At 38.3% G+C, this 13459-nt stretch overlaps 1 protein-coding gene across 6 annotated transcripts in view; it reads left to right on the forward strand.

Annotated features, from left to right (window-relative positions):
• Positions 1-1096: 1096 nt before the first annotated feature.
• Positions 1097-13459, forward strand: part of ZZZ3 (zinc finger ZZ-type containing 3) — a 109730-nt gene continuing 97367 nt past the window's right edge. For 5 of the 6 annotated variants that reach the window (XM_047083080.1, XM_047083079.1, XM_047083084.1 and 2 more), the window contains exon 1: positions 1097-1225. The gene's annotated coding sequence lies outside the window, so the exon portion shown is untranslated. Of the gene's footprint in view, positions 1226-8853; positions 8957-13459 lie in introns of those variants that run through there. The other variant, XM_047083081.1, reaches the window with a different exon arrangement.

A 13459-nucleotide genomic window follows, 5' to 3' on the forward strand; every position in this document is an offset into this window, starting at 1 on the left:
GCTCCAGTTAAAATGGCTTCTATCACTGGATTTTATATTTTTGGAATATAATTTTCCTATAAACAGGGAAAACTGTAGTTCAGCTTTTCCACCGCTCATAAATGGTAGGATTGTCAATGGAACAATCAACCCAAAGGAAGTACTTATTTCCATTAATGTTTATTGGGCTTTATCTTCCTGCATGCCCAATGTAGTTTGTTGACATGTTTTATTATTTATTTATTTCTATTTATTTAAGTAATCTGTACACCCAAGGTGGGTCCTGAACACTGAGCCAGCCAGGCACCCCTAGGGACATGTTTTAACACAGTATTTATTAAACACTGCTTTGTGCCTGACACAGGTCTGGGGATATAGCAATGAGCAAAAGTTACAAAGTTCCTGCCTTTATGGATCTCACATTCTTGGTGGCAGGAAACCGACAAAGTCTGTAAGTGATAACCGTCGCTTAGAAATATAAGCAGGTGAAGAGAGTTAAGACTGGTGGTGCAAGTGTGCTCTTTTGGATACAGTGGCCTGGAAGCCTCATGTTGACCTTCGAGAAGGGACTTGAACTACGCATTGAACATCAACGAGTTAAAAGAAATCTGAAGAGTTCTATCCAGGGGGAACAGCAAGCTGAAAGTCTGAGAGCCTGCGTGTTGTAGGAATAGCCAGAAAGCCAGAGGAGTGAGCGAGGGGGCTGTGTGTTTGGCGATGAAGTAGGCAGGAGCATATATAATATACAGCTTGAGACCACATCGCTAAGGGAGCCAGTGTGTACAAACCTTTCAAGAGACCACAGAGGACACGATGGAGCGGACTTCCAACAGCGGAGCTACAACGACTCCTTTCCTCTATGGGTAGGGCCAAGTTAGACTATAGTAGGGACGGAACTGGGTCCTGCTCTCAGAAGACCAACCCTCGCCCAGGGGCGAGGGCGGACCTCGGCGGCCCCCAGCCCGCCCGCGCTGCACGGGCCGCGGTTACCAGCAGGCGGTGTAGTGAGCTCGCCTGCAGCCGCCGACGCCCGCCCGTCCCAGCGAGAGAGGAGGGGACCGGAAGGAGCCGCTGGTGCTGCGGGAAGTGGCAGGAGCGGGAGGCGGGGACCCACCTGGAAGCGCCGCGGCGCCGCTGTCGAGCTTCCTGCGGCGGCCACCCGAGCAAGTGCCGTGGCGGGGGCAGAGAGCGGCCACGGCGGCGGCGCTTCCCCAAGTAGCTCACGGCGCCCTGCCCCGCGCGGAAGGTGAGCAGTCGCTCGGGGCACGTGGTGGGGGCCAGACATGGGGTAGGGAGAATGGAGGAGGAGGGAACCCGGGGCACCATCGGCTTTGGGACCCGGATTTAGAGCCCAGTGCTGGGAGGGGGTGGGTTGGAAGCGACGGCGAAACCCCCACGTGGGGCGGGGGTGCGCGCGCACGTGTGCGCGGGCGAAAGGGGGGCGGGGAGGGCTCTTGGGAGGACGACCAGCGCGCGCTCGCTCAGTAGCTGCCCACGTGACGAAACGCCGAGAGTCTCCTTCCACGTGACAGGCTGTGAGGCTGGTTGAGGCAGAGGGTTGTTGTGTCTGGGTGGTATTAACCGTGGTCTTGGATGTTTTAGGGTTTTCTATCGCTTCTCCTCTCTACTAGGGGGGACAGGATGAGAAATAAAAGGCGTAAAAGACTTTCTGCTATTTCCTTGTTATCCACGTTCTCAAGTCCCTTAATGAAGCACTTTCCAAGTTCCGAAATACCGATTTCACTGTACCGCCATGTTGGTTCCAGGGGAAACTCGCGAGATGCTAGTGGGTTTGTATCGCGAGATCTCTCGATTCTCGCGGGACCTTGTTGGCAGAGCAGTTGTCCTGGATGGCGAATCCTTGGGTTCCGGGGGCCTGGGACCCGCAACTCTTTCTACCAGGCAAGTTGTTAGGGAGGGGCCGGGGGCGAGTGCCTCTTGGTGCCGGGAGACGTGCTAGGTCAGCTTCCTTTAGTCTTGAAGGGAATACATTGACCTCATTGAGGCGACACGGTCCTCCTCCCCACCCCCTCGGGCGCTCCGCCACCTGCAGAAGCGTCTGCACCCCTCAGCCCCGGCTCCTTTTCCCCAGCGCAGTGATAGTTCCACCCCTCCGTCTTACTCCCTCGAAGTCCAGAGCCATGCTCGCGCAGTCGTGACGATTCCATAGGATAGCGTTGCTGTTAACTTTCAAACGTTCATGTCAGTTTTCCCCCTTGTTGCCATTTTCTAAAGAATTCCAGACCTGTTAACCATTCTGTCGCTTGTTTCTGCCGCAGTACCTTAGTCCACTGGTTATTTTCAGACGCTTAAAACTACTGCGCCTTTTATTTTTTCCTCTCTGAGCATCATTTACTCCCACTTACTTGGTCATTGATAACTTCCTCACGACTCTAACTTACTTTGTATGTACAATAACTTTTGGCAGTATTTGGAAGGAGCCCTTATATCTCTGACAATAACTGATGTCAGAATAAAATCGTTCTTTTAATTTTGTGCGTGCCTATTAACTCATAATTATCGATATGATTTTGATTACTACTGTATTATGAGGTTGCCATCTTTGATGTTCAGGGATGGTTGTTTTAGGTCACATGGTTACAAGTAATAGTGGAATGTTTTAAGTCAAAATTCTAATTAAAACCAAACTTCTCTTCATAAACTTTGGTATCAAAGTTTGAGTTCGGTTTTTCTTTAAATGAGTTTGACATAAAATTAATTTTTCTCCAACTTTCAATGTCTGAATCAAATAAATTTACAGTATACCTACTTTTCATATTCTTGAGCCAAGTAATTTCGTATTTTGTAATTTCGTATTCATGAGTCTTTGGATTTATTTAGTATTTGTAGTGGGGAGTTAATTCCATAACTAATGAGATAACTAGGTAATCCACTCAAAGTTTGTTTTTCTAAAAAACTACAAAAGTGTCATTTGCCTTTACACTTGATACAGAGAAATATATACAGTAAAACGCTCCCTGTTACACTCTTGCTAAGTTGCCTTACTTAGTCTTAAATCTCTGTAACCACTCTTAGCAGTAGTTGTGTATTATTCCATGTATTTTTTTTTTTTTTTAAGGCAGAGGAGGAAGTGGAGTGGTGTTTTGAGATACACTATCACAACATTAGCAACCAGTAAAAAATTTTCTACTCCGCGAAATTTTCATTTAGCATGCATACCTATTGTCTTGACAAATATATGCATATTTGCTTTAAAAATAGATTTGTTTATTTCTTTATTTAGAGGGAGGGGCAGAGAGAGAGAAAGAGAGAAAAAATCCCAAGCAGGCTGCACCCTGGGAGCACCAAGACCAACACTGGGCTCAGTCTCTCCCAAACCATGAGATCATGACCTGAGCCGAATCAAGAGTCAGACTCTTAATGCACTGAGCCACACAGGTGCCCAGAGAAAAAAATTGTACAGATTTTTTGGTGGTTCGGTTTTATGACAGTATCTTGAGTGATAGCATTATTTTTGTCCTGGAGATTTAGTATGATTTTTTGGTGGTTCTGTTTTATGACAGTATCTTGAGTGATAGCGTTATTTTTGTCCTGGAGATTTAGTATGCTGGTAGCTTTGCACTAAAATAAAATAGAATTTAAAGAAATAAGTATGTTATCAGTTGATCTTTATATTTTTATATTTAGTACTTGTGTTATACATTCACCCTTACATTTATGCTTATATTTTGTGATACTTACATATTCTAAATTATAACCCAAGTTTGTGTATAGGAATTTTAAAAAGTTACCAGCTCAGTTAAATAGTTCTGACCATGCAATTTACTGAGCTCAACAGTAGAGTGGTAGGTATATTATTAGTGAATACAGACAAATGTACATATACTCAGAAGTTGCAGCATTTTGTGATTGTTTTTTTGTACTTTTCCCGCAAACCTACTAGCAGTATTATTTATTAGTTACACAAAAGTATCTATTCTTCTTGGGCAGTGTGATTTTCTTTTGTAATTGTTCCAATTAGGAAAATTGGGGAATGAAAGTGAGTGTGAAAGGTGTGATGAGGGAAAGAGGAAAAGAATGTGTAGTTTGATACTGAAATGGAATTGGAGAAGTTGCACAGAAAAAAGAGGATGGTAGAAGTTTGACAGGGCTGTGGTCCAAGATTAGGCAGATTCACGATGGTTGGAGGGCAATTTGAGTTGACTAGAATTTGGAATCAGTAATTTTAGGCATTTTTTTCTCTTAAAATTTTTAGACTGTTTCAGTCCATCTCAAAAATTGCTTGATATCATTTGTCATAAAAAATCAGCAATTGAGTTTGATACTTAATTGCAACTTTGTGAATTCTTTAGTTAGGTAAAGCCCTCTTGTTAAGTAACATTTGTTGAGTATATTTTATTTTTAGAAGTAAATTTTATTATTTTTAGAAGGAAATTGTCAAAATGGCAATGGTCTCAAAGTTCACTATTCTATAATGGCCTTTGCACAGGGATCTACAAAGTTGTGCTTGGTATTTGGGCCTTTGGTAGTTACCATGTGTATCTGATCCTTGCGATACTGTATATATTTCTTACACTTTTGTAATTAATAAACTTTCTGGTAGTGGATCTTGAGAATACCAGTCTTTTAGAGATTAGTATTTATCTGAAATACTGGGTAGAAATATACTGAGAAAATCTAAGGAGGAAGAGGAATGTATTTTATATGGTTAGAGTTTGCTTGAGTAATTAACTTAAATAACCAAGAAATTTTATTTTCCTTTTCTCATTTATTAACTGTCACAGAAGTGATCTGAGAACTGATGAGCTGCAGTGATGAGAGGAAATTAATAACATTGATAATTCAATACTGATTTGGCCTCACTTGGATTTTTTTCTTAGGGCCTGACGCAATGCTAATTTCCATAGACCTATAACTTTGTAAACTATACAGTGTGATACCTATATTACATATTAATATACCAAGAATATAAATCTTATTTCTTAACTCTTCATGAACCAGTACCCAAGAGAGATTACCAGAAATTACTTGGGCAGAAATGTCAGTGAAAATATGTTGCAGGTGCTTTTTAAAAAAATCTATCTAATTTCATAGGAAAATTCAGTTTGGATTTAACTACAAGAAGTATTTGCTGGAAGACTTTTTGGTTTTTAAAGTAGTATTTAATATAGATGTGGTATACATTGTGGTGCAAATTTCTGTAGTTAATACTTTGATAACTACTGTAATTATACTTTAAAAACATTGAACAGTGAGTATTTCCCAGAGTCTTAAGTGTTAACTTCCAATACCATGGAAGTATAGACTTTGCTATTTTATTTGAACTTATCCTTCTCACCTCTGTTTTTTTCTTTTTAGCTGTTCTTTCTCATTTAGGTAGATCTTTTTTGTATTGTCAGAGACCAGTGAGTTCAGTAATTTTTCTTGAGGAGACTCTCAAACTATTCATTCATTATTATTGGAAACTCCGTTATATTTATGTTATATTCAGTAATTCAGCAAACGTTTTTTGAGTGATAGTGATCTCAGCCATTTGCAACAGCATGGATTTCCTGAGCCATCAAAATAACTGTAAGCAAATACCATAAGCCTGTGGTCTTTATTCAGAAATTCCTAAGTGGAGTAAATAAGTTTTGCAGTCCCAACAGGATTGGTTATCTGATTTTTTAGCCCGCAGATCATAATCCACAGGATTGGCCATTGGAGTTAGGCACAATGATTGCTGAAATGTAATTATGTTTCAAGGGAAAGGGGAGAAAAACTATTAAAAAATAGATGGAACTATTTTAGAAGAATAGAAGAATAGTGTTTAAAGGCCATTACATAGGGACATCATGCAGTCCTATAATCATTAACTTCAGAGGGAATCACAATGTTGCCAAGCAGTGTAGTACATGATGTGTCACAGGATGACATTAGTCATAAATAAACTTTTATTCTATGTACTGTGTTTAAGGAAGTAAGAAACTGGTGTCTTTTTAGAAGATTATTATAAGGGTAAGCATTTTCAAAGCTTTGTTAATTAATGCATTTCAGTTTTCTGGAGAATTGACCTATAGAACTCAACTGATGATACCAAATAAAAATGATGCTGTTGTGTATGACATTTCCTGTGTTTTATTTTATTGCATTTCTCTATTTATTAATTTCCTTATTTATTATTTCAAGGGATTACCTCCCAAATAAGGCTCTGTTACATTTAATATTTGATATCAGTGATAACCAGTTGTCTAAAGACTAGCATCTTTATTAATGAAGGAATATTCAAAGCAAATAATTAGAAACAGTAAATGACCAGTTTGTATAATTAAGTTCTGTAGTAAAAAAAATTTTTTTTAAATGTTTATTTATTTTTGAGAGAGAGAGAGAGAGAGACAGAGTATGAGCAGGGGAGGGGCAGAGAGAGACACACACACAGAATCAAAGTAGGCTCCAGGCTGTCAGCACAGAGCCTGATGCAGGGCTCGAACTCACAAACTGAGATCATGACCTGAGCTGAAGTTGAATGCCTAACTGACTGAGCCATCCAGGCGTCCCTATAGTTTTATTTTTATTAAAAAAATTTTTTTTAATGTTTATTTATTTTTGAGACAGAGACAGCATGAACAGGGGAGGGCAGAGAGAGAGGGAGACACAGAATCCGAAGCAGGTGCCAGGCTCTGAACCGTCAGCACAGAGCCTGACGCAGGGCTTGAACCCATGGACTGTGAGATCACAACTTGAGCTGAAGTCAGAAGCTCAACTGACTGAGCCACCCAGGCGCCCCTATAGTTTTTTTTTTTTTAATGTTTGTTTAATTATTTTGAGAGAGAGAGAGAGGGGTGGGGCAAAGAGAGAAGGAGAGAGAATCACAAGCAGGCTCCATGCTGTTGGTGCAGAGCCTGATGCAGGGCTCAGTCTCACAAACTGTGAGATGATGTGAGATCATGACCTGAGCCAAAATCAAGAGTTGGATGCTTAACCAACTGAGCCACCCAGGTGCCCCTTTAGTTTTGAACCGTGAAGTTGAGTCTCCATCCTTAGCCCTGATGAGTTTCCTGAGGAGAGAACTGTTTCATTTTGTAGTGGATTTTCTTTGTTGCTTTGCTTCCCTGTTTTCAGTTTCTTTTAATATGTTAATTTAAACTGTGTGTTCTGATTATTGGTAGAGTAATGGTAGATAGTATTTGATTTAGGTAGAAAGTGTGTTATGTGGTGTGTTTTAATGACTTTAATGACTGGCTTGAGGATTTTAAATGTGAGGAATTAATATCACCATATTAAAATTTTGATATATTTCTTACATTATTTTAAAAATGCATCTTTTATATACTTGTGGATAAAACATTTAATTCCATGATTTGCTTTCTAACCTAATGTTGGGTAACATTTTTCCATTCTCACAATGAGTCTTCATAACCATAATTATAAATAGTTGTATGGTGTCCCATGTGTTGATGTATCATTCCCCTATCCTAAATTTTTGCATATATAAATAACACTGTGAATAACATTTATACATAAGATATTTTCTTGTGTATAGTATTATCTTCTAGTATATTGCCAACACCAGAAGTGATTTTTAAGTGTATTTTTAAAGGCTTATAAAACCTATTCGTCACACTATCAAAAGGATCAAATTATGTTCATGTTGAAGTGGCTGTTACTCTATACTTCTACATTAAGTATTATTTATAAAAACTTAATAGAGTATAAGTTATACCACTTTTTTCTTAGATTACTAAGGTGAAACATTGTGCTTAACAGATGTATTTCATTTATGAATTAAGATAAACAGAATTTCAAAATTAATGTAAGTAACCAAATCTTTTGACCTAAGTTTGTTGTTCACTTTTGAACTTCTGAAATTGCTTCTCTGGAAATGTAATAAATAAACAATACTGATTTAATACTGTCTCTTTTAGTTTTTCTAAGTTAGATTAAATAAATTGAACTTTTAACCTCATCTGATACTGGTGTGAAGTGAGAATATAAATGTTTTTCTCCAAATTGGTAATTGTCTCAACTCTATTAAATAATTTTTATTTTCTCATTGTTTTGTGTTTCATTTTTATATTTTAAATGTTTTTTATTTTATTTATTTTTACCCCAAACTTAAAAAAATATTAGTATTGATTTTTAGATGATTCTTATGACACATCTTTCTTTTGATCTGGTGTCTTTTTATTGTGATACTTGTTTTTGTATTGATTTTTAAGAGCACTCTACAAATTGAGGATAATAAAGCTTATTCTGTACAAAAACAGTGTTTTATAACTCTTTTTCTTGTCAGCCAAAATTTGAAATTCTTTTCCCATACCACAGAATTTAGTAGGATTAAATGAAGCAATTTCTCCTTCCTTGAATGGACAAAATATGAAACTACTTAAGAGTACTGTATTAGAGGCTAAACAGAGAAAAACTACTTCGGTAAATTTTTGTGGAATTAGAGAATTAAACTGCTAAGGTCAACAATTTAGGATGTGTGCTTAAGGTGTTTTCCTTTATTAAATAGCAATGTGTAGTTTGACATCATTATTATCCTCCAATCTATTTAATGAAAAAGTGCTAATTGGCAGTTCTAGAAATTAAGTTACAGAATCACAATACCTTTTTTCTTCAGTTGTTAAGAACAGCAGTATGGCACATTTACTGACATTTAGTAATGAATACTCTAAGAAATTCCAGGTGAGCATTAGTGAGGGCATAATTCATGCCAAGGAGAACATTTTTAATATTGAAAGTTCTTATTGTTTATGAAGGTATGGTTTTTTTCTTTACAAAATAATTATCCAAGATCTTAAAATAATTTTTTAAAGAAGGGAGATATTTTTACCTATTTACACTTTAAAACTGTGGAGGCTCCAAAGTTACTATTTTATTAAGTAATGACTAACATGTTCTGTTGTTTACAGATTGGTGTGATTACATTAATGCTAGGAAGAAATACCAGATTAACTTTCTAAGTGTGGAATCATAATAAATATTTGAAAAAATGTGTGTCCTGTGCTTGGGGATCCCATAAAGAGAATTGCAGGTGAATGATGGGATGAAATTTCTTTCTACCTTGGATCTACCTTGGGATGCGATTTAAAGGGATTGAAACATAATTTATACCTTTTATTATCAGAAGGAATTCGGCTTACTTCATAAGGGATACGATGATTTTACAGAATGGCACTGAACTAATCCAGGAAATAGTAGTTGCTAATTGCAATCTGGCACTCATTTATACTTTTCTTACTAGTTTTTTAATTTTTTTAAATTGGTCAGAAGCTTAAGGAACACCTATCCTGCAGTTCATATACACTTTCCCATTAGAAAGCAGATTTATTGTGTTTCATAAATAAGGTGGAATACTGCTTTTTTCTAGGTTGATGGTATTATACAGGGAGGTGCCAGGATTTTTTTCTTCTGAGAAAGATGTGTGTATTTGTGAGATTTATTTAACTGATAGTCCTTAAGGAACTTTGTGATACTTCTCTGTCTTTACACACCCCAAATTTGTAATTCTTGAAGTTTATTTATTTAAATCTCTACACCCAACCTGGGGTTGGAACTCACAACCTTGAGATCATGAGTCACATGCTCTTCTGACTGGGGCAGCCAGGTGTTCCTTTAATTCTTAATCTCAACTGGCTTTACTAAAAAGAAATTTTAATGTTTGTGTTTGCAGTAATGTTTCATTTTCTGAGAGAGAAATGTCCTTTATTTGCTCCCTGCTTTTAAATAAATGTAAATATGATTGTAGTATAATATACACAAAGTTCTCATAAGTGTATATAGTTCAGTGACTTTTTTAAAAATTTTTTTATTATTATGTTTATTTATTTTGAGAGAGAGAGAGAGAGAGTGCGAGTGGAGGAGGGACAGAGAGAGAGCGAGCGAGGGAGACACAGAATCTGAAGCAAGGCTCCAGGCTCTGAGCTGTCAGCACAGAGCCGGATGTGGGGCTTGAACCCATGAGTGTAAGATCATGACCTGAGTCGAAGTTGGACGCTCAACTGACTGAGTCACCCAGGCGCCCTGGTTCAGTGAATTTTCAAAATGTAATCCTACCTGTGTATTCAGTACTAAGAAGCAGCACGTTATCAGAATCTCAGAAACTGTCTTGTGTTGTATTCTGGTGATTAACACTACCCCATCCCATGGGAAACCACTCTTTGGATGTCTGGTACTATGGAATATTTTTGTCTGTTTTAGAACTTTAATTTTATCAGCATCATTACATTTTTATCTTGCTTTAGAAATCCTAGAACTCAGTGTAATTTATACGTGGAGATTTCAGCTCTTTGACTTAGACATTTTCCTCATCGCATTCATTGATTTTAAGAACTCTTAGGGGTGCCTGGGTGGTTCAGTCGGTTGAGCATCGGACTTCGGCTCAGGTCATGATCTCGCAGCTTGAGAGTTTGAGCCCCTTGTCGGGCTCTGAGCTGTCAACACAGCTTTGGATTCTGTGTCTCCCTCTTTCTCTGTTCCTCCCCCTCTTGCTCGCGCTCTCGCTCTCTTGCTCTCTTGCTCGCTCTCTCAAAAATAAAGATTAAAAAAAAAAAACCTCTTAGAAGGGGACATCAAAGAAAATCCTTGCTTTCTTGCTTTCAGATAAGTTAGTAGACCCTTTCAGTGTTTTAGTGTAACTTGGGCAAAGAGGATACTTTTAACTTCTGTCACTGATTGGCCTGCAGTAGTACTTCAGCACCCCCCCCCCCCCACGCTTAATAATTTTGTTTTGAACATTTTGGTATAGCATTCCTGACTAGCTAATGGCTTTTTGGACTTTTATCCTATGAGTTGGCAGCTTTCTTTTCATTCTTTGAATTCCTTTCAAGCAGTGATTCCTATTCTAGTTTTTATGACAGACACCCTGTGGTATCCTCTGTTATTTTAAAGAATATTGTGAGGGTCCCTCTCCCCAAGAAAAACGTCCCAATTTGTTTAAGCCATTTTAATTTTAAGATACTTATTTTATATTTATGAACAGTGTAATGTTGTGGTGTGCATATTATAAAATCAAGTTATAGGCTATTAAAAAATGGAGAGCTAAAAGCCTTTTACCTAGTTTATATCCCCTTTCAGGCAGGCTTCAAGTGTAAGTGCAACTTTTTTTTTCTGTGTATTTTATTTTTAATTTTTTAAATTTATATCTAGGGGCGCCTGAGTGGCGCAGTCGGTTAAGCGTCCGACTTCAGCCAGGTCACGATCTCGCGGTCCGTGAGTTCGAGCCCCGTGTCGGGCTCTGGGCTGATGGCTCAGAGCCTGGAGCCTGTTTCCCATTCTGTGTCTCCCTCTCTCTCTGCCCCTCCCCCGTTCATGCTCTGTCTCTCTCTGTCCCAAAAATAAATAAACGTTGAAAAAAAAATTTATAAATTTATATCTAAATTAGCATATAGTGCAACAATGATTTCAGGAGTAGATTCCTTAATTCCCCTTACCCATTTAGCCCAGCCCCCCTCCCACAACCCCTCCAGTAATCCTCTGTTTGTTTTCCATATTTAAGAGTCTCTTGTGTTTTGTCCCCCTCCTTGTTTTTGCATTATTTTGGCTACCCTTCCCTTATGTTCATCTGTTTTGTATCTTAAATTACACACGAGTGAAGTCATGTGATACTTGTCTTTATCTGACTAATTTTGCTTAGCATAATACCCTCTAGTTACATCCACATAGTTGCAAATGGCAAGATTTCATTCTTTTTGATTGCCGAGTAATACTCCATTGTGTGTGCGTATATATGTATATATATACACATACACATCTTTATCCATTCATCTCTTGGACATTTGGGCTCTTTCCATACTTTGGCTATTGTTGATAGAGCTGCTATAAACATTGGGGTGCGTGTGTCCCTTCGAAACAGCACACCTGTATCCCTTGGATAAATACCTAGTAGTGCAATTGCTGGGTCATAGGGTAGTTCTATCTTTAATTTTTTGAAGAAACTCCACACTTTTCCAGAGTAGCTACACCAACTTGCATTCCCACCAACAATGCAAAAGAGATCCTCTTTCTCTGCGTCCTTGCCAACATCTGTTGTTGTCTGAATTGTTAATGTTAGCCATTGTGACTGGTGTGAGGTGGTGTCTCATTGTGGTTTTGAGTTGCATTTCCCTGATGATGAGTGATGTTGAGCATTTTTTCATGTGTCAGTTGCCCATCTGGATGTCTTCTTTGCAGAAGTGTCTATCATGTCTTTTGCCCATTTCTTCACTGGACTGTTTGTGTTTTGGGCGTTGAGTTTGAGAAGTTCTTTCTAGATTTGGATACTACCCCTTTATCTGATATGTCATTTGCAAATATGTTCTCCCATTCCATCAGTTGCCTTTTAGTTTTGCTGATTGTTTCCTTTGCTGTGCAGAAGCTTTTTATTTTGATGAGGTCCCAAGAATTCATTTTTGTTTTTTGTTTTTTTCCCTTGCCTCCGGAGACATGTTGAGTAAGAAGTTGCTGCAGCCAAGATCAAAGAGGTTTTTGCCTGCTTTCTCGAGGATTTTGATGGCTTCCTGTCTTACATTTAGGTCTTTGATCCATTTTGAGTTTATTTTTGTGTATGGTGTAAGAAAGTGGTCCAGGTTCATTCTTCTGCATGTCGCTGTCCAGTTTTCCCAGCACCACTTGCTGAAGAGACTGTCTTTATTCCATTGGATATTCTTTCCTGCTTTGTCAAAGATTAGTTGGCCATATGTTTGTGGGTCCATTCCTGGGTTCTCTATTCTGTTCCATTGATCTGAGTGTCTGTTTTTGTGCAAAGTGCAACTTTCTTATCACATAGTCTCCCTTTCCATTTTCTTTCCTACCCCTTCCATTTCACTTTTTTAACTTGAAAAAGGCATAATGAAAGAAAAAAAAAAAAAGGCATAATGAAAGATACATTATTGTGTTTCTCCACATAATTTTTCTTTCATCTATGTCCCACAGTTAGCCTGGAAGATACACTTAATTTTCTTTATAAACTAATTTTGTTCATGGTCAGTCAGTAATAACTAAGGACAAGAATATTATAAATGAGCTGTAACTGTTGAAATTAGGTGTTTTGTTCAAGAATAATGTAAGAATAGCATGCACCAACATTTTGGACTCTAGTGATCTTTCCTTTACTGAGCTTTTGTAGAAATTAAATGTTATACAAAGTTTTAGACTAATTTCTAAAGTTTTCTTTTTGCCTCGAGATTTTAAATGTCTGACTTTAATTTTTTTTTAATTTAATTTATTTTAACGTTTATTTATTTATTTATTTATTTATTTTTAAATTTTTTTTTCAACGTTTATTTATTTTTGGGACAGAGAGAGACAGAACATGAACGGGGGAGGGGCAGAGAGAGAGGGAGACACAGAATCGGAAACAGGCTCCAGGCTCTGAGCCATCAGCCCAGAGCCTGACGCGGGGCTCGAACTCCCGGACCGCGAGATCGTGACCTGGCTGAAGTCGGACGCTTAACCGACTGCGCCACCCAGGCGCCCCTAACGTTTATTTATTTTTGAGACAGAGAAAGACAGAGCATGAACGGGGGAGGGTCAGAGAGAGAGGGAGACACAGAATCTG

This window comes from Lynx rufus, unplaced genomic scaffold, assembly GCF_022079265.1.
Source record: "Lynx rufus isolate CCGP_SWC_20201006 ecotype Redwood Valley unplaced genomic scaffold, mLynRuf1.p SCAF_2, whole genome shotgun sequence".
Taxonomy (NCBI): Eukaryota; Metazoa; Chordata; class Mammalia; order Carnivora; family Felidae; genus Lynx; species Lynx rufus.